Here is a 12,512-nt window from a genome sequence, read left to right as displayed (position 1 = left end):
GCAGTGCCGTAGGGGACCGCACCGCCACTTCCCAGCAAATTAGGGACACTGTTGCTCCTGGGGTATCGGCGAGGACCATTCGCAACCGTCTCCATGAAGCTGGGCTACGGTCCCGCACACCGTTAGGCCGTCTTCCGCTCACGCCCCAACATCGTGCAGCCCGCCTCCAGTGGTGTCGCGACAGGCGTGAATGGAGGGACGAATGGAGACGTGTCGTCTTCAGCGATGAGAGTCGCTTCTGCCTTGGTGCCAATGATGGTCGTATGCGTGTTTGGCGCCGTGCAGGTGAGCGCCACAATCAGGACTGCATACGACCGAGGCACACAGGGCCAACACCCGGCATCATGGTGTGGGGAGCGATCTCCTACACTGGCCGTACACCACTGGTGATCGTCGAGGGGACACTGAATAGTGCACGGTACATCCAAACCGTCATCGAACCCATCGTTCTACCACTCCTAGACCGGCAAGGGAACTTGCTGTTCCAACAGGACAATGCACGTCCGCATGTATCCCGTGCCACCCAACGTGCTCTAGAAGGTGTAAGTCAACTACCCTGGCCAGCAAGATCTCCGGATCTGTCCCCCATTGAGCATGTTTGGGACTGGATGAAGCGTCGTCTCACGCGGTCTGCACGTCCAGCACGAACGCTGGTCCAACTGAGGCGCCAGGTGGAAATGGCATGGCAAGCCGTTCCACAGGACTACATCCAGCATCTCTACGATCGTCTCCATGGAAGAATAGCAGCCTGCATTGCTGCGAAAGGTGGATATACACTGTACTAGTGCCGACATTGTGCATGCTCTGTTGCCTGTGTCTATGTGCCTGTGGTTCTGTCAGTGTGATCATGTGATGTATCTGACCCCAGGAATGTGTCAATAAAGTTTCCCCTTCCTGGGACAATGAATTCACGGTGTTCTTATTTCAATTTCCAGGAGTGTACATCAGTTACTGCATGCAACGTAAAACAAGTACGCCACAAAAACTCAACATTTCCACCAGTCACGACTGCGTTACTTATCGACACCTTAAAGAAGGCCTCTCTCCTTTCTCATCATCCTTGCAAACCTCTACACCACTGTCTTATCCACAGGTTACTTTCCCAATGCATCCATCTACACTTGAACCAACACTACCTTATTCCCACCAACCAGTGTGGCTCCCATCCCAATTTCTCCTCAGATGGCCATCTCCTGCGCTTCATTCATCTCCCATCCCACCAACTCAACTCCCAGAAATCCACGATTTTAGTCTCCCTTGACCAGGAAAAGCCCTATGACTGTGCATGGGATTCAGGTGACCTTTTCAAACTCTAGTCATATGCACTTTAAATTAACTATGTCAACCTTATGCATCCTTCCTATTTAATCGCCCATCCTTTGTCACTATTAACAATACCAATTCCCATACCTTCCATTCCTCTGCAGGAGTGCCCCAAGTCTCCATCCTTACTCCTCTCCTTCATCTCCTCTACACTGTTGATATGCCCAAACCACCCCCGCCAGTTCACCTCCTTCAGCCTGCTGATGATACTGCTTTCCTCTCCCTCTACCCTATACTCCAGAAATCACAACGATGACTCCAAATCTAACTCACTCAGTTTTAACCATCCTACAGAAAGCCCACAATAGACTAAAACAACCAAAAGGCCGAACTTGGGGATTATACCCTTCCATTATTCTCCACACCTACAAAACCTAGAACTGATGCATCCTCTGGTATGCAAATGTTGCATTGATCTCCACTCTACCAAGGTTCTATATGTCCCTCGAAATCCTGTAACGCCATGTACTACATCTCACTTTCTGAATGTGTTTACCTTCAGCTGCATGGATCCTCTAGCATCTCACCAAATATCTGCCACCCCTCACCCACATCGAACACCTCTGGATCTCCTGTACTATCTAAGAATTAGATTCTAACAACCCCATTGTTTCCCCTCTGATCACCAACTCTGGTAAGCTACTGCGCCTTTCCCAAACACATCCCACCGTCCCTACATCTACACACAGTCCATATACTATCACAACGCAACATCAAGCAATTCTCTCTCGCAGACAATGAGATCCTCCCTGATACTTATCCCTCCTACAACTTTAACCCTTCCTCACTTGTTGTTGTTGTGGTCTTCAGTCCTGAGATGGTTTGATGCAGCTCTCCATGCTACTCTATCCTGTGCAAACTTCTGCATCTCCCAGTACCTACTACAACCTACATCCTTCTGAATCTGTTTAGTGTATTCATCTCTTGGTCTCCCTCTACGATTTTTACTCTCCACGCTGCCCTCCAATACTAAATTGGTGATCCCTTGATGCCTTAGGACATGTCCTACCAACCGATCCCTTTTCCTAGTCAAGTTACGCCACAAACTCCTCTTCTCCCCAATTCTATTCAATACCTCCTCATTAGTTATGTGATCTACCCATCTAATCTTCAGCATTCTTCTGTAGCACCACATTTCGAAAGCATTTTCCTCATTTATTCCACTCAATGTCATAGCTCTAACCTCTTTTTCCCTCTCAGTCCATCCCCATCCCTTTCCTAGAAACTTTCCAGAAAAAAAACCATGTGGCGGAGCCTCAGCAGCTGTCCAGTCTTGTCCCGCCCCCTTACAAAATAAATTAAGAAGTAATCAGGAGTTTAAGTTAATCACTTAATTTACAAATTAAAAGCAGTTTTACCTGGCTAACTAAACCAACTACGGCTCGTCTCACTGAAGGAACATTGAATGTTGGAGCGGAATAATTTTCATGTTCACTAATCAATTAATTCAGAAACTTTACAAGATGGCGAAAATCTGTAGAAGTTTGGGGCCGTTATTTTCAAAGTGAAGCCACTGCGACGCCGAGGCATAGTGGGACCAGTTCTACGCGCAATCGGAGAATTGGCGCCACTAATACTAAACATAAATACTGTAAGTACGAGCTGCCTCAACGACCAAAAGCTGGAGGAACCGTTTCTTCTGTCACCCCCAGTCAAGCTGTCTGCAGAAACCTTTTTATATCGGAGGACGAACACCGCTGTGGTATACCCGAGTTAACAAAAGCGCGCAGAGACAATCCATTGCAGTTCTTCGTCGGCTTAATTTAGTTAGCAGGAGTACTGCGGGAGTTACCACCGTTTTATTGTACACATGTTGGCTTCCATTACTTTGGAAGCAGCCATGTGTAGACCTAGTCATAGTTAAGATGGAAACTGTTGTTGCAGTTATTATGTAATTACTCTGTTTGCGCCGAGAGCAACCGGCGTTGGGGTTTCAAACGATGCCTATACGGTAGACTTTGTCGTGCTGCCCTGTATCTTCATTTTCCAGACTTTATCTTAACTTCTCCGATTATCACTCTATGAATAGACTTGACGAGTAATCACTGTTTTTCCTTTTTTTCTCTAAATCTTCCCACGTATTTTTCTTGTACTACAGCAATAATGCAGCTCACTAAATAGCCCGGAATTGAGTGTTGACTAAGTGCCAATCTATGCGACAAGACCACCTTGCGTTTATCGTGTTTTTATGGTCAATATATTATTTATTATATTCTCAGGTGCTTTAGTTTTATTTAACCAAATAAACTTTTTCTCTTTTCAACCAAAACTTATTAAAAGAGCAGAAAAGGATACAACTGAAATAAAGAACCCAATGAATTGAGCATCTGTTGTTAGTCTGTAGGTGTCCCCCTGCTCCCTTCATTATATAAGTAATAAATCGAGGCAACAGAAACACCTCTCATAGGAGAAGAGGACTGATGTCTCCACGGTCCAGGGAACAGAAGATTGGCAGGTGAGAGTATTTTGATCTGCTAATAGGGAAACAGCTACAGGCAGTACGTCTCATTTTCCATACAATCATTCAATATTAAAACGCCAAATAGCTAGAGGAGGATAGTTTTAGATCAAACACCTATCGAAATAATGAGATGGAATCTATTTTTTCGTGTCTCCCTTAGGTTTTTTACATTTTTTGAGTTCCCAGTCACTTCACAACTCCATAAGTGCCGACGTATTATTTGGCACAGGGAATTGCTTAACTAAAGAGGAATGGGTGATAAACAATGTGAAAATCGAAGGAGGTGTCGTTGTGATAGGGTCAGCAAAAATGATTTATCAAGGTTCGGTTCATTATTCTCACATGTTTGTTTCTCATTCCACGGTATCGTCACGTCACTTTATCTGCTTCCGGATTATCAGCATCTCTGCTTCTTTATTGCATTTTATAGTATACTTCGTAACTGTGGCCTTAATCGTGTACGAGAGAGTCGCCGTACAAAGTGCTCCTACAATCCGAGTGTAATTTCGTTTACAGGCGACCTTTGACATGAGTAATCCACAGTGCTTCCTAATAGCTAATTGATCTCACTACTTGCGTGATGCCTCAACAGTCGTTTTGTATTCATAATGACCCAAAAAGGACAGATCGCCTTCGCGGGCTAATGCGTTGACCCGGAGGTAGACGGATCTAATCTTTACGGTCTAATAAAGTTCCATCACCATCACTACATCACTAAGAGCGAAAAGAGAAATGGGGAGTTGAGTCTCAACACCAGATTGTGCACCACCGTTGGCTTAAATTCCAAGTAAACTTACCGCGTCTCATGGAGAGACAGCATTACATACTGTACATGGCAAAATACCCATTGGATATGGAAGTAAATCTCGGCAGGATTGCAGAGGAGTAGGCTATGGGACGATCTCTTCTCCTTTCATAACAAAATAAACAGGAGGTTGGGCTACACAAGTAGTTATCTCTTATTTTTCTTGTCGTTAGCGCTATCCCCGTATAGCACCGGCTCCGCTGTGCTCAGATTTTCACAAACGTATTTTTATTAAACTTTGTGGCCGTATGACCTTCCCTGTCGCCTGTCGTCTTCATTTACCTAAGGGAGGGATGTCATGTACGCTACCTGTCAGGAAATTTATTCTCTGTGTCATCGTACTTTAACTGTTTGTGTATCGCGTATTTTAGGCTGAAAGAGGGGATAAACCCAGTATTTGCCCAAACGAGCGGGGGAAACTGCCCATAAACCACAGCCTCGCTAGCCGGCGCTTCAGACGCCGTCGCTAATCCGCAGCACGGATTCGATCCAGATCTGGTTCATCTTGTCTCAAAAGCTAGCATACTGCACTTTACGCTGCACGAGTAGCACAAGCCTCCATTCCTGTTACGAAAATTATAAAGACAACCACTTGAGGCTACGTAACAGATCGTGGGAGGGCAACAGCCGACTTTCTCTAGATTGCACTGTGGTCCGTAGATGCGGAATGAGTCTTCCGAAAAGCCGCGCTGTGTAGCCGCGCGGTCTAGGGCGCCTTGTCACAGTCCGTGCGGCTCCTCTCGTCGGTGGTTCGAGTCCTCCCTCGGGCATGGGTGTGTGTGTTGTCCTTAGTGTAAGTTAGTTTAAGTTAGATTAAGTAGTGTTTAGGCTTAGGGACCAGTGACCTCAGTAGTTTGGTCCCACAAGACCTTATCACAAATTTTCAATTTTTGACTCTTCTGAAATAAAAAAAAGCTTAGTACATAGAAATTTAAAGTCAAGTGATGTGTGGTGGGTCATATTACTGACATGGCAGCCATTTAGGATGCCGGCATACTGGATGGAACTTTTAATTTTAATATGGGAAGGGGCTCATGTGCCACAAGAAGCAGATAGGAAACCACGCGAAGAAACAGCGACTACTAATGGACTTTAAATTCAGGTTTACCCACCTGCTTTAGTTTTAGAAGGGTGTTTCCATATCTGTGGCCCACCCTGTAGTTTGGATTTCATGACAGTGGGCTGCGTAAGGTGCAGTGTCGGTAGATCCATCGACTCGCAGTGAGGAGGTCCGCGATAATGTTGAATATGTCAGAGAAGCAAAAACATGTGAGAAGTTCACTTGTTATTTGTTTCAGCGTCATGCAAACAAACACACGGAAATCAGATTCAAAAAAGAAGAGATATACTAATGTTCCGACAACTACTGAGTGAAATTGTCCTCATGTGGAATAACTGAAAATTTAAAACATATCTTCATTTAAAAATTAGTAAAAAACTTACCAGCAACATTTAAATGTTTATGGGAGAGTGTTGTACCTTGTAACACTTTTCAGACTTTTTCCTCTAGCCTGTCCTTTAATAAAGGTTTAATATATTTACTTATTCCATTTTGAAATGATGGCAGTCACATGGTGCGTACTGTAGTCCTTTTCTGAAATTACGAAAATTACTCCAGGAAAGTAAGGTTTTTCCAAATGTGAGAAACTGTTCCAACGTACGAGCAACATGCTTACGTAGGAATATTCTATTCAGATTTAAAATTGTTGCAATCGAAAAAAAAATGGTCAATACGATATTTAATAGTCTACGTGTTGCAATCAGTAAGAGAAATAAAATTGTTATCAAAAACTAGTTACAAAGCCGGACTTTGTCGCCGAGCGGTTCTAGGCGCTTCAGTCTGGAAACGCACTGCTGCTGCGGTCGCAGGTTCGAATCCTGCCTCGGGCATGGATGTGTGTGATGTGCTTAGGTTAGTTAGGTTTAATTAGTTCCAAGTCTAGGGGACTGATGACCTCAGATGTTAAGTCCCATAGTGCTTAGAGCCATTTGAACCATTTGAATTTGAACTACCTACAATCTAAATATATTTTGAAACACAAGTGTTTGATAACCAACACCAATTCTATTTTCGAGACGGGGAAATTGTTAAGACGTTAAAGACACTCAGTTCATTTACAAAAAAAGTCCTTCCGTCTCAAGGTACAAGATGGTGCACGATTGACACTTGAAGTACGAGACGAGTTCAATAAGTAAAGCAACACATTTTTTTCTCAGCCAGTTTCGATTGAAAAAAAAAATCTGAACTACAGGGTGTTTCAAAAATGACCGGTATATTTGAAACGGCAATAAAAACTAAACGAGCAGCGATAGAAATACACCGTTTGTTGCAATATGCTTGGGACAACAGTACATTTTCAGGCAGACATACTTTCGAAATTACAGTAGTTACAATTTTCAACAACAGATGGCGCTGCGGTCTGGGAAACTCTATAGTACGATATTTTCCACATATCCACCATGCGTAGCAATAATATGGCGTAGTCTCTGAATGAAATTACCCGAAACCTTTGACAACGTGTCTGGCGGAATGGCTTCACATGCAGATGAGATGTACTGCTTCAGCTGTTCAATTGTTTCTGGATTCTGGCGGTACACCTGGTCTTTCAAGTGTCCCCACAGAAAGAAGTCACAGGGGTTCATGTCTGGCGAATAGGGAGGCCAATCCACGCCACCTCCTGTATGTTTCGGATAGCCCAAAGCAATCACACGATCATCGAAATATTCATTCAGGAAATTAAAGACGTCGGCCGTGCGATGTGGCCGGGCACCATCTTGCATAAACCACGAGGTGTTCGCAGTGTCGTCTAAGGCAGTTTGTACCGCCACAAATTCACGAAGAATGTCCAGATAGCGTGATGCAGTAATCGTTTCGGATCTGAAAAATGGACCAATGATTCCTTTGGAAGAAATGGCGGCCCAGACCAGTACTTTTTGAGGATGCAGGGACGATGGGATTGCAACATGGGGCTTTTCGGTTCCCCATATGCGCCAGTTCTGTTTATTGACGAAGCCGTCCAGGTAAAAATAAGCTTCGTCAGTAAACCAAATGCTGCCCACATGCATATCGCCGTCATCAGTCCTGTGCACTATATCGTTAGCGAATGTCTCTCGTGCAGCAATGGTAGCGGCGCTGAGGGGTTGCCGCGTTTGAATTTTGTATGGATAGAGGTGTAAACTCTGGCGCATGAGACGATACGTGGACGTTGGCGTCATTTGGACCGCAGCTGCAACACGGCGAACGGAAACCCGAGGCCGCTGTTGGATCACCTGCTGCACTAGCTGCGCGTTGCCCTCTGTGGTTGCCGTACGCGGTCGCCCTACCTTTCCAGCACGTTCATCCGTCACGTTCCCAGTCCGTAGAAATTTTTCAAACAGATCCTTTATTGTATCGCTTTTCGGTCCTTTGGTTACATTAAACCTCCGTTGAAAACTTCGTCTTGTTGCAACAACACTGTGTTCTAGGCGGTGGAATTCCAACACCAGAAAAATCCTCTGTTCTAAGGAATAAACCATGTTGTCTACAGCACACTTGCACGTTGTGAACAGCACACGCTTACAGCAGAAAGACGACGTACAGAATGGCGCACCCACAGACTGCGTTGTCTTCTATATCTTTCACATCACTTGCAGCGCCATCTGTTGTTGAAAATTGTAACTACTGTAATTTCGAAAGTTTGCCCGCCTGAAAATGTACTGTTGTCCCAAGCATATTGCAACAAACGGTGTATTTCTATCGCTGCTCGTTTAGTTTTTATTGCCGTTTCAAATATACCGGTCATTTTTGAAACACCCTGTATGTGGAAAACATTGACAAGGAGAAGGGACGATATGATAGTACATGTGTTAAGACATCACTGAATGACTTCCATGGTACTAGAGGGAGCTGTAGAGGGCAAAAACTCTAGAGAAAGACTACTCACTAAAAAATAAAGAAACAAAAGAAAAACCTCCCACGTTCGCAATTCGTCGGCCACGAAGCAGTTTTGTTATTAAAAGTCTAGGAACTACACTGAGGTAAAAAGTCATGGGATAGCGAATTCACATATACAAGTGGCGGTAGTACCGCATACACCAGATGTACACTGAAGCGTCGAAGTAACTGGTATAGGAAAGCGTATTCAGATACAGAGGTATATAACACGCACAATACGGCGCTGTTGTCGGCAACGGCTATATGAGACAACAAGTGTCTGGTGCAGTTGTTAGAGCGGTTACTGCTCCTACAATGGCAGGTTATCAAGATTTAAGCGAGTTTGATGGTGGTGTTATAGTCGGCGCACGAGCCATGGGACACAGGATCTCCGAGGCAGCGACGAAGTGGGGATTATCCAGTACGACCATTTCATGAGTGAATATGAGGAAACCACTGAAACATCAAATCGCCAACATTGCTGTGACCGGAGAAATATCCTGCAAGAACAGGACCAACGACGACTGAAGGGAATCTTTCAACATGACAGAACTGCAGCCTTTCCGCGAATTGCTGCAGATTTCAATTAAGTGTCAATAACAAGTGTCAGCGTGCGAACCATTCAACGAAACATCATCGATATAGGCTTTCGGAGAGGAGGGCCCATTCGTTTACCCATAATAACTGCACGACAGAAAGCTTTACGCCTCGCCTGGGACCGTCAACACCAACATTGGACTGTTGATGACGAAACATTTTGCCTGGTCGGACGAATCTTGATTCAAATTGTATTGAGCGGATGGACGTTTACGATTATGGAGAGAACCTCCTGAATCCATGCACCCTGCATGTCAGCAGGGAATTGTTCAAGCTGATGGAAGCTCCTAAACAGTGCGGGGAATGTGCAGTAGGAGTGATATATAACCCCTGATACGTCTAAATACGACTCTGACAGGTGACACGTACATAAGTATCCTCTCTGATCACCTGCATTCATTCGTGTCCATTGTGCATTCCGACGGATTTGGGCAAGTGCAGCAGGACAATGCGACACCCTACGAGGCCAGAATTGCTACAGAGTGGCTCCAGGAACACTCCTCTGAGTTTGAACACTTCCGCTCCCCAAACATGGACATTACTGAGTATATCTGGGATGCCTTGTAACGTGGTGTTCGGAAGAGATCTCTACCCCCTCGTGCTCTTATTGATGGACATCCCTGCAGGATTCATGGTGTCAGTTACCTCCAGCACTACTTCAGACATCAGTCGAGTTCATGCTATGTCTTGTTCTGTCACTTGTGCATGCTCTCGGGAGCCCTACACGATGTTAGTCGGGTGACCCGTTTCTTGGCGGAGCTATCATTTGTACTCCTGTTCATGTGAAAAGGATCCCGACATGATTATGGCCACACGACGGAAATTAACAAACTTTGAAAGCGGATTGGTAGCTGGGGTAGGCACATGGGACATTCCATTCCGGAAATCGTTAGGGATTTCAGTATTCCGTGATCCACAGTGTCAAGAGTGTGCCGAGAATACAGAATTAAAGGGATTACCGCTCACCACAGAAAACGCAGTGGCCGACAGCCTTCACGTAACAATCAAGAGCAGTGACGTAAGCATAGAGTTGTCATTGCTAACAGACAAGCAACTCTGCGTGAAATAACCGCAGACATCAATGTGGGACATACGAAGAACACATTCATTAGGACACTGCAGCGAAATTTGACGTTAATGCGCTATGACATCAGCGACCGACCGCGAGTGCCTTTGCTCAATCCACGGTATCGCCTCCAACGCCTCTCCTGTACTCGTGACTATATCGGTTAGCACCTAGACGACTGGAAAACGGTGACCTAGTGAGATGAGTCCCGATTTCAGTTCGTATGAGCTGATGGTAGGTTCCGAGTGTGGCTCAGACCCTAAGAAGTTATGAACCCAAGGTGTCAACAAGGCACTCTTGAAGCTGGTGGTAGCTCCATACTGGTGTGGGATGTGTTTACATGGAATGGACTGGGTTATCGGTAATGATAGACTAGTTAGTACATTTTCAGCCATTCGTTGACTTCATGTTCCCTAACACGTAACCGGGCCGCAACTATATGCGATTACTTTGAATAACATTCTGGATAATTCTAGCTAATGATTTGACCACGACGATATTTATGGGGCGTAATCTAGAGGTCAGTTTGTGCACAAAATTTTGCACCGGCAACACTTTCGCAACTGTCGACGGCTACAAAGGCGGCATTGCTCAATGTTTCTGCAGGGGATTTCCAGCGGCGGTGTTGAGTGCATGCATGCTTGCTGCACTGCACCGGGCAAAAGGAGGCTCAAGACGATATTAAAAGGTATCTCCCAACTTACGTTACGTCAGTGTAGATCACGTATTCAGACATTAAAAATAGGCCGTGGCGCTCGCTTTAAGTGAACCGTCACAACGTTCTAAAATTTTATATACACAGGGTAACAACGATATTAATCTGTAGGCTATGAATCGGCCTGTGTTGCGCCCTTCCCTTTCTTGAAAATGGGAACGACGCTTATTGCTTGTATATTTAGTATTTTAACGCTAGCGTTCCTCACTTTGTTTAAAATGTTTACCATCAGTTGTTTGCCTCTGACGTCTAGAATTTGATCATGAGATAACAGATGTATTCGTGTCTGGGGCTGTGCTTTCGGATGGTTATATGACATTTCTGGCCCATTTATAGTGAAAGATTGCGTAAGTTGATAGTCATAGTTCTTTAAATGGTCAGTTTCGATTCGCGGCCTCTACTGCTGGCGCAGTTAGACTGACCAGTACTTCCTCCATCTCTAGGCAGTTTGTCAGTGCAGAGAGCGGCGCACGCATAGCATTATAGAATCTTCGAATTGTTTTCACACTGTAGTTATTTGGTTTTGAGAATTTAACGTGTTACAATATTCTGCCAGCTTGAATCTTTTGTTTTAAGTTCGCTTTACATTAGTGCCTGACACGCTTCAAGCTGTATGAATTTCTGTTCCATACTAACTTTTGGTATGCTCTTAATGCTTTTTTCTTTCTCCAGAGGGTGCTTGCTCATCCGACCACGGGGCTACCTTACTGCCGTTCGCCTGACGTGCGTTATGCATGGTATCGGTGTCGTCAAGACCTTTTCACTAATCTACACCAATTATCTGTATTCTTCCTCTGAGTCTCCATAATTAGCCCATGATGATACTCCTGTCTCTGTTTCCTCATAATACGAGGGTTGGAACTTTAATAGTGACAACTATTTATTTACAGCTAGTACAAAATAGATACGTGTTTCGAAGTTTTACTGACCTTCAAAGTTGTCACCAGCATTATCTATAACCACTTGCCAGCGATGTGGAAGTCGTGGGATACTTTTAGCAGTGCCACTTGTGTAGACAGTATTGCCCGACGAATTTGTAGCAGCTCTGAAGCGAATGCCGTGAAGTTTCCTTCAGCGTATATGGCTCTGAGCACTATGCGACTTAACTTCTGAGGTCATCAGTCACCTAGTACTTAGAACTAATTAAACGTAACTAACCTAAAGACATCACACACGTCCATGCCCGAGGGAGGATTCGAACCTGCGGCCATAGCGGTCGTTCGGTTCCAGACTGTAGCGCCTAGAACCACACGGCCACTCCGGCCGGCTTCAGTTTAGAAATCGAGTTGAACTCACCTGGGCTTAAGTCAGAGGAGTGCAGTAGGTGGTATAGCACTTAGCATCCCCATCAGTCGAACAAATCAGTAACAGCTTGCACTGTACGTGCTTGAGCATTGTCCTGCCAAATGATGGTCAGGTACTGCAGAAAGTATCATCACTTCTGTCTCTAAGCTAGTCGTAGGTTGTGTTCCAAAGTAGTTAAGTTCCAAGTGATGACCCTTTCTGCAGAACCTGACCATCATTTTGGCATTTAGGCATGACAATATGTTGTGTTTTTGGCGTTTCCAGATTTTTGTCCAATCCTGTATCTCATTGGCGTCAGTGGAACATATACTGAACTTTGGTGTGATG

The sequence above is a fragment of the Schistocerca nitens genome, chromosome 9, assembly GCF_023898315.1.
Source record: "Schistocerca nitens isolate TAMUIC-IGC-003100 chromosome 9, iqSchNite1.1, whole genome shotgun sequence".
Taxonomy (NCBI): domain Eukaryota; kingdom Metazoa; phylum Arthropoda; class Insecta; order Orthoptera; family Acrididae; genus Schistocerca; species Schistocerca nitens.
This window is presented reverse-complemented; position numbering follows the sequence as displayed.